Here is a 21,146-nt window from a genome sequence, read left to right on the forward strand (position 1 = left end):
CACATCTTGTTTAGACAAAATACTCCTAATGAATGCTGACCTAAGATCTATTGTATCAATTATTTTAGGGGAATTAAATTCTCTGTAACACTGTTATGAATATGAGAATATATATCGTTGGGAGTTGAATTTTCCAACTGACATAAATTATCAGACAGCTTACTGGGACGAATATTAATGTAATAATGTTGTCGACATTGTGGACATGGAACAATAATGGGCAACAGGCTAGGATAGCTATTTATAACATATGCTATGTTGGAATCTTTTCTAAACCGATCATCTTTCTGGCTATATTTGGCCAGTGTGTGGAATATTCGCCAATAAAATGGGCCCCAAAATTTTGTACCCATACGCTGAGGCAAAGGATATGTTTTTGTGGTAGCTGTCGTATAATGCAATGAACCGGGTGGAAATTTAGATGTGGCTGTTGAAATGAAAGATAATTCGCCTTCAACAAGAGGTACTGCCCCATCAGCTTCTAGTTTATTCAGAAGATCTACCAAATTTGAAACTCCATTAATGCGAAAGTTTGTCTGAAAAAGTTGTTGTAAATATTTTAAGCGACTGATATCATTTATTATATAGGTTTCTAAAGCAAAGAATGAAGGCTTAATTTTATATTTATTATTATTCTTAATTTTACTGTTAATAATAGACTGGGCCTCGAATAAGAAAATATTATGAAGTTCCTTGGGACTTTTTAGTTGGATACCATTATTATCTCTGTCATCATCACCATCTTCATCATCTACATAAACCACCATATTGACGACTGTTTGAAGTGTATATAAAAAGGATGAAATTAAGATATTATTGGCGGACTGAATAGTTGATGAGTTGGTTTGATAAGAAGGGTTTAGAGCTTGAATGTAATAATCTAAGATTATTGAAAACGTATATAATATAAATGTTGGTAAACATAAAATGGCTGGAAATTTTACGTTCCTTTTATTATCAAAAAACAGTTTATAATTGAAAAGACACTGCTGTTGCTGCTGCTTTTCCATTTTTTGTATTTCTCTAAAAACAATATTAATGTTTTAATGATAATTTGTACATGACCCTGGTAACGGGAATATCTTGAGGTTATATTGAGATGATTTTGGGTTATTTAGTGTTCCCGTGACCGGATCCTAGTTAGACCAAGCCGCCAGTGACAGCTGATTAACTCCTAGGTACCTAATTACTACTAGGAATCAGGGGCATCAGGGTGAAAGAAACTCTACCTAATGTTTCTCGCGGGCACCCAGGATTTCGATCCAATGTGCGGTCAACTCAGCTGCGCAGAACAATTTTATTTCGTTAATTTAGATATGAGGTGGAGTATTTTGAAAAAGTTTTTTTTTTGTTTTGAATTATCCTAAATAAAAAACAATAAGCAATGACTGTATTTTTAATAATTATTATTCTTTATAACAGTTATAATAATTATTTATTTATGTAAAAGAGGAGAAAGAGGAAGAGACAAAGGAATAGATACAGCAGGTGGAAGTGTAAGTGGCAGTGAAGGAGGAGGTGAAAGAACAGATGCAGGTGGTAGAGGAAGTGAAGGAGAGGAGGAGGTGAAAGGAACAGATGCAGGTGGGAGGAAGTGAAGGAGGAGGAGGTGAAGGAACAGATGCAGATGGAAGAGGAAGTGAAGGAGGAGGAGGTGGCGACAAAGGAACAGATGCAGGTGGAAGAGGAAGTGAAGGAGGAGGAGGAGAGGTGAAGGAACAGATGCAGATGGAAGAGGAAGTGAAGGAGGAGGAGGAGGTGGTGGCAAAGGAACATATGCAGATGCAGATGGAAGAGAAGGAAGAGGAGGAGGTGGTGGCAAAGGAACAGATGCAGATGCAGATGGAAGAGGAAGTGAAGGAGGAGGAGGAGGCGACAAAGGAAACAGATGCAGGTGGAAGAGGAAGTGAAGGAGGAGGAGGAGGTGGCGACAAAGGAACAGATGCAGATGGAAGAGGAAGTGAAGGAGGAGAGGAGGAGGTGGTGGCAAAGGAACAGATGCAGATGCAGATGGAAGAGGAAGTGAAGGAGAGGAGGAGGAGGAGGTGGTGGCAAAGGAACAGATGCAGGTGGTAGAGGAAGTGAAGGAAGAGGAGGAGGAGGTGGCGGCAAGGAACAGATGCAGATGCAGATGGAAGAGGAAGTGAAGGAGGAGGAGGAGGAGGTGAAGGAACAGATGCAGATGGAAGAGGAAGTGAAGGAGGAGGAGGAGGTGGTGCAAAGGAACAGATGCAGATGGAAGAGGAAGTGAAGGAGGAGGCAAAGAAATTCTTCAAGGCCTATTACAATCTTCTTCAATTAGTCAAATAGAAAATTCTGTGCCTCAGGAACTGGTACAATTCTCTATGACTCAAACAGGAAAACAATACAACAGGAAATCAATTTTAGAATCACTATTCTTCCCTTTTATTGAGGAAGATATAAGAATAAAAACAGTTTTTTTCATTGTTCCTACATTACCATTATCATATAATCTTAAGAATAAATTTGAAATTGAAAATACCATAGTAAAACCTTTTAATACCTTTCTTATTAATTATAATAATGCTCACAAATATTGGCATAATAGTGAATCTTTTCACATAAATAAAATATTGCAAAATTGTGTATATGATAAAGGATATTATTCCAAAAACCCAATTGTTTTAATATTTCCATGGAATATTTCAGATAGTGTTGACGTTACTGATTTCAGTGAAATACGAGATGTCCAGTTAAATAATCATATAGAATCAATACGAGTAAGATCACAAAATGAATCCAAACCAATTTACATGAATAGACTCTGGATATCATGTACCCATGCAGCCAGTCAAGATTTATTTATACAGGGATTTTCAAAATATGATTTCCCAATGGAAGAAGATTCATTACCGCCATTTGTGGTAATGAAACTTGAACTTCAAGAAGGTAACAATGAAGTGGAATTTAAAATTGAGACAAGGAACATTATATTTAAAAATATAAAATTGAACATTAAGGTAGAGGGGTCTGAAGATATGGATATGGTAGAAGAGGTGGAGGGAAAAAAGGAGAAACTGGAGAAGGAACCACCATTTTCATATAATCCCAATAGACCATTATATACTACTACAGTTCGTTCTCTTCTTTCCTTCCTTCAAAAATATCAATTATCCTCCTCTCTTTTTTGTTTTTTAATGATGGTAAAATTATCATATTATTTTTAATAAACTTGAATCCAATTCAAATTTCTATAAAAGTTATGATACAAAAAATCTAAATAATAGAACAAAATGAAGGAAAGTAGTCATGTACCTATGCCAAATATCAGGATGAGATGAGATTGTTGAACCTCTCCCCCTACTCCTGGTAACCCCAAAATACTATGATGTCAACAGATGGGAGCAGACAGTAGAGAATCCAACATTTGTAAGGATTATGGGGAAATTTATTTTCTCTGTTTATTACTTCAGCCAACAACATATCCTTCAACATCGATCTTAACAGACGTCTGGAATACACCATCATACAGAGTCGTCTCTCGACACCAACCAAAAATTTGGGTATCATGAGCTTCAGGATGGCCATAATGAGGTGGAATGTAAGCTGTTAGCTAAAAATATTAATGACCTAGTTCCATTTGATAGAATTAAATTTAATATCAATGTGGAAAGTGATTAGTAATAAGAAGGAAAAGAGGACGAGGATAAGGAGGGAAAGGATGAGAAGTCAGGATTGTGTTGGGACCTTCAGTGAGTGGTCCACACTTGATTAGTGTAAAACAGCTAATAATAATGTAATGATATAAATTATCGTTTCTCCAAATCTCAAAGTGCTTAATCTGTATTTTTTATATATATATATATAAATATAATAAGAAACCAAGACTATTTTTTTTCTAAATATGAGCTTCAAAAAGGGAGGAAGATATGATGGATTTTTTCTAGTTAATAATTTAATAAAGTCTCAAGCAATTACAGCCCCTCTATTCTACAATTTGCTGCTGCCAATTATGGTTTAGATGATTGTCTAGGTACTCGACTGCTTTTAGAAAAAAGACAAGGATTTGGTGGAAACAAATGTATAGAAAAATTTAATCTAGGAAAATATATATACCAGTCTTATCAAGAGGTCAATGAATTGGTAATTAAATTCGGCTTTGGTTTAAACTATTATTTTAACTTTAATAATAATAATAATGATAATAGGGTAAATCAACAACAATCGATTGCCATATATTCTGAAACCCAGAAAGAATGGCTTATTGCAGCTCTTGGATGCCTTAGACAACGGGTAATTGTTGTCAGTCTTCCAACAAACTTACCCCCCAAAACAATTATCAATTCTCTTTTGGAAACAGAAATTCGAATTATTATTACCTCTTGTGGACCATTATTAGCTAAACTCCAGAAGGAAATTTTACCTACTTGTCCTCAAATAGATTATGTCATTATCTTAGATGATCATATCAATAAAATAGGACCAACAGTTTCACCATATAAAACGAGTGACAATTTTAACATAATTTCATATTATAGTTTAATATTTGCCGGCCAAGAAAATGAGGATATATGTAAGGATAATATTAAATATATTGATGAGAGTGATGTGGCATTTATCATGTATACCTGTGGTACTATTGACGAACTTAAAGGAGTGAAGTTAACTCATGGTAATATTTTCTCTGCGGTATCAGCATTTTGTATTCGTGCTGATTATCGACAATTGGGGAACTTATACTTAGCATATCTTCCATTGGCTTATGTCACAGAATTAATAATTGAATTATCTTGTATTGCTATGAATATTACAATTGCCTATTCCTCACCCTCTACATTAACTAACAAAAGTCCGCAGATCTTGGAAGGATGTCATGGGGATTTTATTGAAGCTCAACCTACTTGTGTTCTTTTTGTATCCTCTATGTTAAAATATATAATGAATGGAATTACAAAAAATAATTATTCAATTTGGGATCATATAGCCTTTGAAAAAAAAAATAAACTGAAATGGATTACTCATGTTTGGGATAAATATATTTTACGGAAAATATGTGAGCAGTTTTTTGGTAATCGATTGATGACAGTTATCATTGGAGGTGATTTAATTTCAAAAGAGTCATACCAAAAGCTTCGAACGCTATTCAATTGTTCAGTAATAATAGGGTATGGTACCACAGAAACTACGGCTTGTATTACTAGCAGCAACAAAAGTGATGATGTATTACATTGTGGTGATCCTAATTATAGAGTAAAACTATCATTAATTGATTGGATTGAAGGAGATTTTAAAACGACAGATAAGCCGCATCCTAGAGGGGAAGTTGTAGTGAGTGGTCCTATGGTGGCCCGAGAATATTCAAGGATTACTGGAAAAGGAGATGATGGTGGAGATTTTTTCTTATCCAAAAGAGGTATTTGGAGTTTTAAAACTGGTGATATTGGGGAGATTAATTGTGAATCAGGAATGTTACGCATAATTGATCGTAAAATAAATTTCCAGAGATTAAAGAATGGCGAATATGTAAGTTTAGGTGAGATCGAATCTCTCCTAAAGACTCACCCTCTAATTGATAATGTATGTGTTTATGTTTATCCAAATTCTAATATAATCTTAGCTTTAGTTGTGCCATCGCCTCCTATGATTATAAAGATGAGTACCCATTTAAATATTCATTCTTTAGATGTAAGGGTACTTTGTCGACATTCCTGTATAATTAAAACCATTTTAAATGAGATTAGGGCTTATGGTAGGAAATATGGAATTTGTCATTTACCTTCAGCAGTATATCTCTGTCAATTTCCGTGGACTCCAGAATCTGGTTTGGTTTCCTTAACTTACAAAATTAGGCGGCATGTCATTTTCAAATATTATGAGGAAAAATTGAAAGCCATGTATGTGGCCCTTTTAAAATAAAAAATATAAAAGGGAATTTTAATGATTGATTATCCTCCTCCTCGTAATCTTAATACCAAGTGGAGGGTTGAATCCTTTTGAATATTATAATCACTTATAGTGTGTTGATCATCTAACTGTTTCCCGGAAAATATCAACCTCTGTTGATCTGGTGGTATACCTTCTTTAACTTGAATTTTGTTTTTTACACTTTGAATAGATTCATTAGACTCCACATCTACTGTTATTGATTTTCCAGATAAAGTTTTTATAAATATTTGCATTTTGGTAATTTGTTTATTTTTATATATATATTTTTTTAATAATAATATATAATTTTATAATAATAAAAAATATGAATGTTGAACATAACTCTTATGATTATAAAGGATATCTCAATAAATTAGAAGAGTTAAAAATGTACCAATTAAAGTTAACTTATTACTTATTTGATCAAACTAGAATATTATGTTATAATATTACTATTGAACTGGAAAACATGATTGAATATACAAAAAAAATACAAATTATAACAAGTAATATTTATGAACATAATCAATTTAGAATTCTTATGTATCTAATTAAACATAATAGGATTCCTGTTCAACTTGCATCGAGTGATGAAGAAGTATTTTCACATATTCAAAATAAAAATAAAAATACTTCTATAATTATGACTGAAAAATCTTATCATCATCTTATAGTTATGAAACATATTATTTTAAAATTATTTAAATTCCAAAAAGATCTATTTTATTATATATATGTTTTGTATTCCAAATTATTATTTATTATAAGTGGTATGGAAAATTATACGAAAATATTTAATTTTTGTATTCTAAATAATTAATGTTGTTATCCCATCTTCTACTTTTTAATATACTTTTCAATCCTTTTTTAGTATTTTTTTTATTTTTGGGTATAAAATAAATACTTTTTAGAGGGCTTCTGCTTTGGTTTGTTTTACTCACTCTATTATTTAAAATTTGATCTCTTTTGTTCTTTTTAGGTTGATTTGACCTTAAACTCGAATTTTGGGGACTATTATTCCTACTGCTACTACCACTACTACTACTACTAGTACTAGTACTAGTACTAGTACTATTTTGACGTATTTGTTTCATATTTATATTTCCACGATTTTTATTGCCTGTTATACTACTTTTTTTTCTTCTACTTTTATTTCTATTTATATTTTTACTTCTACTTCCACTTGTACTTCTACTTCTACTTTTACTTCTTTTACTTTTAATTCTACTCCTACTTCTACTTTTATTTTTACTACTTTTACTTTTACTTCTACTACTTTTACTTTTACTTCTACTTTTACTTCTACTTTTACTTCTACTTCTACTTCTACTTTTTTTGTTCAAAATTTTATAGTTTTTCGCCAACATTATTTCTCTATTTTTTGTATAGAAATATTTATAATTAGTTAAAATATTCTTTAATATATCTGAAGGATTATCTTTGATTAATTTATAGGGAAAAGATCTTATTAGGTTATGATTATTTTTATATTTATTAGGTAAGTAAGCTACCATTGCCGTTATTTTATTAGATGCAATATCTGTTTTTTTATGTAAAGATATCACAAGTTCATAATGTAAATGAGTAAGATCTTTAGTTTCTATAATATGTATATTATTTGTATTTTTATGGTAAGGTTCAATGACTCTGTTAATTAATTTACTGATATGCATAGGACTGTAAAAAGGTGTGTATATGTCAAGTATTCCAGATTCAATTATTGGTTGGTCCTCATTATAAAAACAATTATTTATAAGATGATGTATAATACTGTTCTTTATTATATTAATGTCTTGTGTTTTTTGCATGAGAAGAGTATGCCATAAATTTGTAAGAAGAGAAAAGTAAATTAATTTCGAATCAAAACGTTGTAGTAATTTGTAAGATTGAGGCGCCTTTTGTTTTAATATTTTAATAAACATTTCTTGATCATATTTAATTGTGTGATAACTAATTAAATTTGAGGCTGGTTTAGTAGTTAAACCAGCGATATAATATATTTGTTGGATGAAAATTTCAGAATTGTGCTCACTCCAAAATTGAACTTGATGATTACTAATACTAACCTCATCTATATTTTTTGTTATTGAGTACATTATATAAATTAATCGATTGAGAGCTAACCTACAAGATGATTCCAATAAACCTGGATATAAATCATCAATATAAGTATTATTTTGGTTGAATGTCAACCTTAATAAATTCTTTTCTGAAGAATTATTATTAATTTGGTATATATATTTCAGTGATGTAGTCATTATGCTTATTATTTTTTATTACAATAAAAAAAGCACCCCATAATCAAAATAATATGTAAACTAATTTTCCAATATCTACTACCTCTACTTATATCCCAACAATTATAGGTGAATGTGATGAAATTCATTCACTCTCTCTCTCTCTCTAAAATCTTAAAGCTGCTTGGTGACCAAGTTGACCTTGTGGATACGTTCATGGCCCGACTCGATGACGAGGCCGAGGACACAGTGGAAAGTCTACTATTACCTCCTGCCACATCTGCCCAAGGCATGGGTACCACCTTGAGTGAACTACAAAAAGCTGACCCTAGTCTTGTAGAATGTCATATGTCATATGACTTAGATCTCTCTAAAGAGGAAATTGAGGATGCAGCCACTGGTTATTACTACAATGATCAGATTTGGAAAATAAATATGACTACAGTCGAACACTATGGTAGTAACTCCCAGGCACCTTGTGTGTACGTCATATTAAATCAGTACTGGAAAAGAGTGGTAAAAGATGTTACTTTTTAATATAATATCATAATGATCTTTTAAGAGGAAATGACGTCATATCATTCTGACAGTATATATATTAGTGAATGTAACTCTTAGGCTGTTCATTTGTGCTAATTCACATGGAGAACAAAGAGGCTGGGGCCAAGATAAGCCCTCGTTACCTCGAGTTTAACAGTGAAATAGGGAAAAGTATTAAACTTTACAAGTTAGAACATTTCGTCTATTGGTGGGAAAGAGAATTGCTTGTGGAGCCATACCTTCTGAAGGACGATCATGAGGATGCTCTGACTATAATGTAGGATACCTCCTGAATGACAATCAGTTGAGGATGCTCTGACTTATAATGTGGGATACCTCCTGAATGACAATCAGTTGAGGATGCTCTGACTGTCATACTGAAGCGTATGATACCAATGATAACGCATGATACCATTCATTAAGTTATCTTCTCAGCTCATTACCACCAACTTTTTCACCAGAAAAATGGATGGAATTGAAATATCTATTCCCATAAATGTAAAGGTTGAAGCTTATCATCTTCTTTCCTCACAAATTGTAAGTATTAGTTATCATTCTCTTTCATTATTATATGTCGTACCTAGTAGTCTTTATGGGTTAATTTAGGTTAGGTAGCCAAAAATTTTAATAATATTTATGAAAATACATTGATTTTTTTTTTTTACAGGCTGAAGGAAGGATGGATGTTATTCTACATTTACCTTCTACTCTCCCTGACCTTTTTACCCAATTATCATATAATATACTGATGATTGATACTTCAACTTCAATGAGTGTTTATTGGTCAGCATTAATGAACCAATGGAATAAGTATATGGCTCCTATTTTAGAGAAGTGTGGAAATGAAACTGTTAGGTATACCTTTAGTGATGTTATTGAGAAAAAGGGATGTAGCCCACAGATTCAAAAAAGTGATTTTAGAAATAGTTCTACTGATTTAATCGGAGCATTAAAGAAAATTCAAGAGGAAATTGAAAGTTGTCAATCAAAAGATATTAAAGTGTTTTTTATTACTGATGGCTTCCATAGTGTATCAAGAGATAAGGCTGAAACTCAACTTGAAAAAATGAAATGTCCTGTTGGAAAAAAGTGTGAATTTTTTGTGTTAGGAATTGGAAAAGAATATCCAGTTAAACAGAGTTTATTTTTACAAGCACAACTTAATACTGGAAATACAATACCAAATTTATTTCAAGTACTTGAAATGGATGATATGGAAGATGTAATGAAGAATATAAGTAGTCATTGCAGTTCTGTAAAAATACGTTTATCTGTAGAAGGCTCTTTATTGCCTGGTGGAACATTAGAAAGTGAATTTTATCTTGATGAGTATGTTTATCTTAAACAATATAATGGTGAAAAAATATACATGTTTACAAATAGCAAAACTGAATATATTCTTCATTTACAATTTCAAGATTTAAATGTAAAAATAATGGATCAACTGATTACACAATGGAATCGGAGAATAATTCAAATTTATAACAAAGACAAAGAGAATTTTTTTTTTTGAGAGAGAGAGATTATTAACATAGAAAAGAAAATTTGTGATGAACTATTTCTAAGGATTATGAACATAAAAGATGTAAGAGGTAATTTTACTGGGCGTTTTAAGGGAGTTTACACCAATATTGAAACTAATCTCAGGGAAAAAATCAATGGAATAAAGAAACTTATTGAGGAAGGACAATATCTTAAAGAAATTGAATTAGCTGGTGTAGTTTTGAACTCAATAACAGTATCAAGTCACTACTATTCAAAGAAGGCCTATCAACTAAAAGGATATACTGACAATGACTTTAAAAAGGATATAGATGATTTTGTGAAAATATTTGAAAAAGTAAAACACCATATTCTTGCATTACAAGTTTTTCCGGAAAATTGTTGTAGGATTTCTCTCACTTCAACAGTCAGTGATTTACATGAACCAAAATTTCTAACACTGTTAAATTCAGTCAATAAATTCCAGTTATCGACTGTTTGGAACATAACAGGCATTCCTGTACTTTTTCGTAACTTAAACTGTACAGTCTTAAATATTTGGTCATATAATATTATTCAAATTGTTGAAGCCCCCTTTGATTTAATTGGAGTGACAGCCCTTGTGGATTATGTTAACATATATGGGGAAGTTGGTCATAAATACAATGAAATTGAAATTATTAATGGTAAACAAGAAACTCGCTTTAATGCTATTATACCAATTTTCACACCTGAGGAGGCTCATGTTATGGGATCACTGATGGAAACTAACCTTTTTGCTAAAATGATGACTTTTGCAGTTTTGAGGAATCCGATTATTAAGGATCACAATGCTCATCTAGGATCATTAGCTGTCTTGTTGATAAAACTCTTTGAGAAGTATCCAATTAAAAGCCGACCCAAGTATGTTTGTAGAATAATTAATAGTATTCAAGCTACTGTTGTTAATGGATACATGAAACGATGGAAACTGAAAAAATATTGGGAGATTTTGAAAAGTGAAAATAATATAAATCAAGCATTAATGACAGAGAGTATCTTAAAATTTGATGGAATATCTCTTAAGTGTGAAACGCTAATTAAACCCATGTTCATAATGTATATGATGATGAGAGATAATAACCCAGAGTCCCCTCAGTATATGAAGACTTTAATAAAGAGAATCATGAAAATAATCATTTTAGAATATGTGGGCAGATGTGTTTGTAAAGGCAAATTTGAGTATCCTTACTCACATTTTTTTATCACCCCTGATAAATATAAGAAAGAGAAGCAGAAATGTTTGGAACATAATGTTGAAGAATCTGAATATAATATAGAAAATTATTATACATTACATGAAGTTCGAAAAGCTTTAAAACATTTAGATGTGACCAAACTTTGTCCAGCCAATATTTTTCCTTTAAAGGAAATACAAATAAATGGTGAGAAAATTGCAGCCCTTTATTCATGGTCTCATGCAGGAGATTTGTCTTTAAAAACTTTGAGGATATTTGTCATAAAGATGATGAAGGAATTTGAAGAGTATGAAATCGAATTAGTATTGAATGAGTTGTTTAATGACATTTTTTTTTTAAATGTTTGTATCATGCTTTGAAGTTTCCAAGCTCTCGTGAAAGACTAAAAAAATTTGAGCAAATTGAGGACTATGATAAATGTCGCTTTAATATTAGAAATGAGATGATTAGAGAAGTCATAGAGAAATGGAATCTCAGAGATATTTATAAAAAAAAAGTGGAAAAAAATTGGGTGATGTCATACATGAAAGTTCACCAAGAAATATTGAATCCAATGACACCTAAGGAAATAATGGATAAAGTCCATCAGATGGGATTGTTTAATTGTGAGAAAACATCATTCCATGATATATATATATTCAGATATGATGTTAAAATCTTAACAAATGCTTGTCAGATATCCACTTGCCCCTATTATCTAATTCCCAGTAAGAATTGTGGTCAACATTTATTTATAGAACGATCCCAAATGGGCGAGGCCTTTCCTCATGCTCTTCACAAAACAGCTCATAAGACTAAATATAGTATTAAAAAAGGTCTTGAAGAATTTCAGAATGGAACATATACGAAAAAAGGAAAGAAATTATTAGATTCAACATATAAAGAATACAAAAAACATTTGATACAATTACAAAAAATATATAAACATGATTGATACATGGTAGGGGGATTGTATATTAAACTGATGATTTAGGTTTTTTTTTAGAATCAAATTAAAGAAATTAGTTCCTACTGGCGGTGGGAGATTAGTTGTAAGACGTGATACAAAGGAACTCATATCATCTCGAAGTAAATCTGAACGTTCAGTGGCCATAATTTGACGTTTAACATCCTCAAAACTTGTCGCAGAAATAATATTGGCGGGAAATTTATTTCCTCTGCGATTTATGGAATTAATAGAGGCATTAGATAACACCGTTAATTGGAGAAGTAATGCAGAATAATTTATATTAATGTTTTCAAAGCGTCTAAATATATGATGTAAATTTATTAAACTACATAGTTGACCAAGATGTTTATTAACCCCTCTAATATCTGTAGAATATATTAGAGAAATATTGGGGTTGGCAATCTGTAGATGAACAGCATCAATTAACCACCCGGGACAATTGTTGAAGATCGGATGATTATGACAGGTTCCGTATCGTTTGATTTTATCTGTCATTAGGTATTCACACCATACTCGTGCCATTCGCAAGTCAATGAGGTTGTTTATGCCTATTAGTGAGTTATTTTCATAAAGAGCAATATCACGTTTGAAAATGGGATCGAAAATATTTGGGATAAGAGGACATTCAAGCAATTTATGTTGTACAAAGTATAAACTATCACTAATATTTTTACAATCATCTATTAATCCTGAATATACCGAATTGGATGATGTTTGATTAATAGGATAGGTAAAATATGGCATTATAGTAGTAGTAGTAGTAGTAGTAGTAGGAGCACTATTAGTAGTGGTGGTGGTGGTAGTAGTAGTAGTAGTAATAGTAGTAGTAGTTAATTTGTACATATCATGTGTTGAATCTAATTGATTCTGAATTGAAGTATGTTGGATCATTTTCCAGAGAAAAGCTGTAATATCAGTTCCTGGTTCCAAAAGTTTATAAAGTTCTTTTTTTTTTTACAAATTCCATAGTTACAATGTAATAAAAACATGCATATATATATATATATACTATAACTAGAGAAATAAAAAAAAATGAATGAACTTGATGAAATACCTTATGAATTAGTTGATGATGAAGGCCAACCTTTAATTAATAATTTAATTGACTTTGATATTCAAAAATTACACTTGGTTCCTAAAATATATTTCCTTTCTATTTTTAAGAAAAAACATAAATATATTCAATCTTTTACTCAAAAGGAATCTGCTTTTGTAGCGGCCTTAACATTAGCATTTATTCAATATGGCAAGAAAAATGGATTTATATTAACAATATCAAATATTGTACATGAGTCCCTCTTAGAACCTAATTGGGGAATGTCAAATACATTTCCTCTTGAAATATATTGGCATCGAAATGGTGACTATTCATCACCCAAAACTTTTACTTCAAACCGAAATCATTATATCTTGAACCGTTTCCATCATATTGAAAAAGAAAACCAAAAATCTAAATTAAATATATTTCAGTATACCATATTTCTTATTCTTATAATTTTAATAACATTATTTTGTTTTTATTATTTGTACATATATTTGTTTGATACCTTAGGAGACTGACTTCCAGCTGCCAATACTATTTGAAGTAACCCACCCCATTCCCTTTCTTCCTCCTAAAAAATGTATCTGTATAACATAGGTTTTTTTTTTTTGTTTTTGTTTTTTTGTTTTTTGCTTGAACCAAGTAAATTATCAAATAAAATTTTAATATATTATAAAAAAATAGATACAATTATGTCAAATCAAAATCCAGTTTTAAGTGATACAGAAGAGATGGAGGAAAATGATTCGGATACTTCAGTAGAACTGGAAGACTTGAATAACCCCTCAACTTCAACTTCTACTCCAAAGACAAAAAAATCAAAGCTAAATCGAACCAGCACGACACAGGATGATGATGATTCGGATACTTCAGTGGAACTGGAAGACTTGAATAACCCCTCAACTTCAACTTCTACTCCAAAGACAAAAAAATCAAAGCTAAATCGAACAACTCCCAAAAAATCAAAGCTAAATCGAACAACTCCCAAAAAATCAAAGCTAAATCGAACAACTCCCCAAAAATCAAAGCTAAATCGAACAACTCCCCAAAAATCAAAGTCAAACCGAACCAACACCCGTCAACGAACACGGGGAACCTCACCAGGCCCAGACACTAGAAGGAGATCATCTTCGGATATTGGATATAACAAACGTATATTATTTCCATTTAAATATTCTATCACGATGAATGATGTGGTAAAAGAGTGTAAATATAAGGTAATAGTATCTGAAAATATAAATCACATTACATTTAACAAGAAATTCTTCACATTTGTAAATTGTAAAACTTTACCATTAAGATTGTTAATTCACCAGTATATTACATTATCAATGTATATAATTATAAATACCAATTATGAACCCAGATCACGTGGTTCATGTTATCAAGCTGATGGCTCCTATCATTTTCCCACGTCGTTTTGTGGAGATTTGCTCATTATCCGAAAAATATATGACATTGTTGGCCTGGGAGGAATCGGTAGAAATCTTAAATGGAAGATAAATCCAGCTCATGTTTCAGATAATGGTATTCTTTCAAATTATTGTGCACAATACACTGAAAAAATTAATAAATCAGTTTCTAGAAACAGTGAAAATAAAAATATATTCATTTATATGAAATTACTAACTAATTTATGGACATTTTTAACTGTACAAAAAGATAATGAGTGGCAAAATGCTCTTAGAAATAATCTTATTGATGAAATTGGAAAATTAAGTAAAATAATGAGAGTAACATGTGAAAATATTTATAAAGTAGGTTTTTGTGTTGAAAAATCTCCAATATATACACCAGAAAATTTTGCCAAATATTTAGATGAAGTAAGAAATATGAAACACTTAAATTGTAATGTTAGTAAAATGTCTAAGGAAGAAGCGATAGAACTTCATTTTTCCCTATTACAAAAATTTAATGATATTATAAAAACTGATACTCATATGTATGAAGTTCAATATTATCTGGCATATATACCACCAGATCATTGGAAGGAGTCTCAAAATGAAAGTAATGAAGTTAACGGAGAACAAGTTTTTTATAACAATTTAAACAAGTTAAACTTTAATCCATATACATGCAAAATATCTATTATGTAAATCCCGTTTTCATTTAATCGAAAGAGAGAGTGAATGAGAGAGAGAGAGAGAGAGTGAATGAGAGAGAGAGAGAGAGAGAGAGAGAGAGAGAGAGAGAGAGAGAGAGAGAGAGAGAGAGAGAGAGAGAGAGAGAGAGAGAGAGAGAGAGAGAGAGAGAGAGAGAGAGAGAGAGAGAGAGAGAGAGAGAGAGAGAGAGAGAGAGAGAGAGAGAGAGAGAGAGAGAGAGAGAGAGAGAGAGAGAGAGAGAGAGAGATAGAGAGAGAGAGAGAGAGAGAGAGAGAGAGAGAGAGAGAGAGAGAGAGAGAGAGAGAGAGAGAGAGAGAGAGAGAGAGAGAGAGAGAGAGAGAGAGAGAGAGAGAGAGAGAGAGAGAGAGAGAGAGAGAGAGAGAGGAGGACTCAAATAGAAAACGGGATTCAATGAGATGATAACAGTTTCCTGTCAGGCTATATACAAGACAGAGCCTCTCCACACATTCTTCACAGTTGCTCCCCACACGCGACCAGGTCAGTGTTCTCATTTCCTTACCATAACAGATTTTTTTTTTTTATATATTATACCAGAGTGTTTGTTTTTTTACAGTGAAACTGGGGGTATGGGTTGTTAATGTCACCCCAATATTTTTGTGCTTGTGAATTATTTTTTAAATTTGGGTTTTAATCTTTTAATAGTGACGAAAATATATCTTCGTTTCCCTTAAAAAAGTCGCTTAATGCTGTAATGATAATGTGACGGTACTGTGGTAATTCTCCAAATTCGGAACTATTTAATATATCCACCGTAATGAGATGAGGTGGAATATTTTGTATATAATCATAAAAACATACAAATATACGGAAAAAAGGAGATACTAGATTTTTACAGTTTAGTGTTTTATTTTCTTTGCTCATGGTATTGCCTAACTTTATATTTTTAAGGGATAAGCTATTTTTATATACAATTAGGAGGAAAATTATATAATAGTCTAAAGCTTGTCCTCGTATGTCATAAACTGTCCAATATAAAGCATCCATAAACTTTTCATCATTCAGATATTTCTCGCTCTGTGAGGCAATGAGACAGAGCCGATCCACACTTGATTCACAGTTGATCTCCATCCACGCGATCAGGTCAGTGTTCTCATTTCCTTGCCATAAAGGATTTTTATTTTGATATTCTAATAGACTGTGATATATATCACTATGGTTCTCAGATAAATATGCAAGTGATGGTTTTATGAATGGTGAATTAATTTTATAGCAAGAATATATTAGGCGATATAAAATAGGAATATATAAATATTTTTTAAAAGTATCCAATAGTTTTAAATCATGGAGATAAACCATGTGATATAGTGCGCCATGAATTGCTGATTCCATTGACTCGTTTGGCAATATATCTGTAAAGAGAGAATGAAATATTTCACCAATGGCATGAATCATAATGCGGAAAGTAATATTTTCATTAAAATAGATTGGGATGGTTTCAGATTTTTGAGCAACATTTATAAATTCTTTAACTGCCCATATATTTGTATCATTTACATCGCCCAGTTTATTTAGAAAAAATACGGAATATTCACGAAGTTTGTCAGATATAAATTTAAGAGAATTTTCTGACCACTTTTCAATTTTATTTAATAAATTATTTTCATGAAGTATTTTTTGGAATTCAGGAGACATTTTGAATTTTCCACTTTTTATCTTACCAGAAATATTTCTTTTTCTGTGTGAAGAAATAAATATACTTTGTAATTTGGGAATCAAGAGTTTAAATATACATGATATTGATAGCAATTCATGGCTTAATTTTTCTCCATTATCGCCTAATTCCCATATATTTTCAGTTTCCAGTGTATTGAGAGCGGAAAATATAAGATCTGGAATGTTAGTCATCACACCATGTCTAGGAAGAAAAATGTTAGTATCACGTATATAAAACGTCATGTTAACTTCCCTGACTAATTCTGGTGGAAGGATAGTTTCAATGGGGATCACTCGACTTATGATTTGAATAAACCAATTAGTTAATCTACGGGGATCTAGAATAAGATTATTTTCTGTTGTAGATATATCTAGAAGAACCACTGGAAGACATCCCACAATACGTGTATCTTCTTCCTTTTGTTTGTGCTCAGTAAAAGTTGATTCCAAAGAAGTTAATGAATTTAATTTTAGTTTGAATAGGTCACTAATGTATTTACGATTGGCCCAAGTTATAATTACATCCCCTCCAGGAGTGTTGAGTATTTCTTTAATTGAAAGTGTACATGTTTTTTTATGGACATCATCTTCGTCTTTATACTGAAATACGATTTGTGAACTAGGTGGAGAGGCTACAAAAACATTTGATGGTTTTTTATGCCAGTTAAAATTCGTATCCATTTTTTTATGTAAAAAAAAACTTAAAATTATGTTTAAAAAAATGTTAACATTCATAATAATTTTAATAGCATCAGGGAGTGTGGATAGTAATGAACTTGAAGTTATTATCAAACCTGGTGTTGTTTTTGCCCGCCAATATAAAACACTGTTAGTAGATTCACAGGAAAGATTGTTCTATAGCTTCAACTTTACAATTTATGAAAACATTTTCAATCAATTTTTAACTCTTTTGAATAGTTGTAAGCAAAAATGTCCTTTTGAAACATTTAATGGAATTTATAAACTTATTCGAATTATTAATCGACAACAAGAACTTATAAAAAAATATAAATTTTTAAAAAATTCTGATACAATAATATCCAATGATCATTTTGTATGGAAATATCCACATAAAGAAATTATTTCTGAACAAATTATTTTTTTCAAGGAAACAATTGAAATGTTAAATTCAATTAACAAAACAGAATTAAATCGTAGAGAATTGTGTGTATATATCAGTTTTATACATAGTACTATAAATACAATTATATCAGACATTGAACACACAGAAGTAGAATTAGATTTAATGTATTCTACAGGAATACTCTCAAGATATATTTTCAATCGTTTACCATTTGAAAAGGACTTAATTCAGATTCGAAATCGAAAAAAATTGATCTTTAATGATTCATCAATTGATGATTTAATGTCAATTTATTATAAACTCTGCCGGGTGTCAGTATATTATACTGATAACAGGTTTATATTAGTAGTTTATTTTCCCATAGTTACCACCAATAATCCACCTAATCATGGATTTTTGTATTCAGTAATACCAGTTTATACAAATGTTAACGAAAAATGGAGTGCATCTTTAGAAGTTGAAGATAACAAGTACTTAATGGTATTACAAATTGAAAGTGAATATTGGTATATGGTAATGTCAAAGGAAAACTTTGATGTTATTAATAGTACCTTAGTCATCATTAGTTTTTCATATTTTAATTTAAATTCACACAAATCTCACAATTGTATTAGTGCTGCTTTTAATCAATCTGATGAGGCTATTTTAGAATTATGTAATTATAAATTAACACAAAAATTCAATCCTATATTTATACCTATTGTACCTGGAATTTGGATTTATTCTATTAATAATATCTTAAAATTAAACATATTATGTGGTGGTAATATTAGTCATCGCTTATATCAACAACATATATTATATCCGGGTGTTAGTTTATTAGAATTGAATAGAGCATGCTATGCCTTTTCAAATTTTTCAGAAACATCATCTGATGGATTAAGATTATTTTATAATTATAATACGGTATTTTCACATCTAAATAAGATACTAATAAATACACATCAATCTACTAATTTCCTGAAAAAAATAATTGAGAACAATAATAATCCCAATACACACATGCATTTAATCGATGTGTATTATTTGTCAATAATAAATCAATATTTTATTATTTTATGTATATGCCTTATATCCATATTAATTATATATATAATTTTTTCTATATGTTTATGTTATTATTGTTATAAACACTATTGTAATGCTACTACTACTACTACTACAACTACAACTCCAGTTAACACTATGACTTTAACAACTAGTAGTAATACACAACCAGAATCCACCCCATTAATAATGTCATCCTTTTCATTACCCCCTAATCTTCCCCCCTATCCTCCTTTACCCCCTAATCTTCCCCCCTATCCTCCTCTACCCCCTCTCCCTCCTCCTCCCCCTCCTTCTTCTTCTTTTTCCTCTTCTTTTTCTTCTTCACCTTCTTTTTATCCTCTGCCTTCAGCCACTATATATATGAATGAGAATTCTATTTATGATTCACCACGTGAACATTATATGACAATGAAAGGAAATAAATAAAAATGATTACTATTATTTATTTTCTTATAATAATTTACTTATTTATATGTACAATAATTATAGGAGGTGAGGCGATACAAAGAAAAAGAAAGTTATTTCACTATGGTATAACAAGACAAAAAAATATATCGTCATTAGAATGGTATATTGATCAGGCTGAAAGCGATGATGATGCATTAGATAATAATCCATTATTAATTTTATCAACATATGGACATCATCAGGATGACAATCATCATCAAGCCTGTAAAGTGTGGGAAGGTATGAAACTAAATCAGTGTTGTATATTTTTACCTTATCCTTTATATTCTAAAGAAGGTAATGAAATATTACCAGCTAGTGCCTCCTGGCAGGATGGATATTGGTTTGAAATATCTCCTACTAATCCCCTAAAAATACCTACAGTTCCAGTATGTTCAACCACATTAGGTAAATTAATATGGCAAGATTACAATTTCACGTGTGAATGTACAACTCATGGATTATTTAGTGGAAAACATTGTGATCAATCCACGTCCAAACTTACTATAGATAATGGATGCAAAAAAGTTGGATGGATTCATGATCTGAATATTGTAGACATATCTAAATTTAATCCAGTCAAAGAAGGCATATGTGTAGAATGTTCTATTCCTGAAACAGTACCGAATATAGAAGGAATGGAACCTTCTTGTATCCATGTTCACCTTAATAATAATTCTTCCTCTCTAGACATAACCACCACCACCGCGACTACTAATGCTTTATATAGAACAAATGTTCCATCTGATACCAAGGCACCTTGCGTGTACGACGCGTTAAATGAAAATAATTACAATGAAATTAATAAATATGTAGAAGGATATGGTTGCTCATGTGACTATTTCAGTGGTTACGTTGAGGTTTTAATTCCTTCATTAGTTGGCCTGTTTCGTGAAAAAAATTTGATTAGTAATGCCTGTGTGAAAATTGGTCATAACACAATGGACCCTCATCGAGTTGATTTGGCTTACTATACACTAGAGAATGGTGGCAAACCTTTACAAATGCACACTTACTATGAACTCGAACCCCTTTTCCAACCCCTGATGTCTAAAGCCAAATCAACATTAAAAAGTGATGTTGAATTTATTATAGATCAACCGGCAATAGCAAAGGTAAATGCCTGTGATTGGATGAATCGTCACATTAAAGCTGATCCACACCAAAAACTATGGCGTTTGAGACATGATGAACGAGGAGATGACTGGCCTGTGGTTCATAAGACAAAATTGATTAATCATTATAGGCGCCGGCAAGAAACTTATCCCCTATATATCTATCGATTAGCGGTTAGTCCTGGATATGAAGACAAGCATTTTTATGAGACGACTGACGATCGTCGACTATCTAATGCTATTTGGGGCCATCCAATTGTATTCAGCTATTACTCAGAGAGTATTTGGCATGAACTTACT

The sequence above is a fragment of the Procambarus clarkii genome, chromosome 37, assembly GCF_040958095.1.
Source record: "Procambarus clarkii isolate CNS0578487 chromosome 37, FALCON_Pclarkii_2.0, whole genome shotgun sequence".
NCBI classification, from domain to species: domain Eukaryota; kingdom Metazoa; phylum Arthropoda; class Malacostraca; order Decapoda; family Cambaridae; genus Procambarus; species Procambarus clarkii.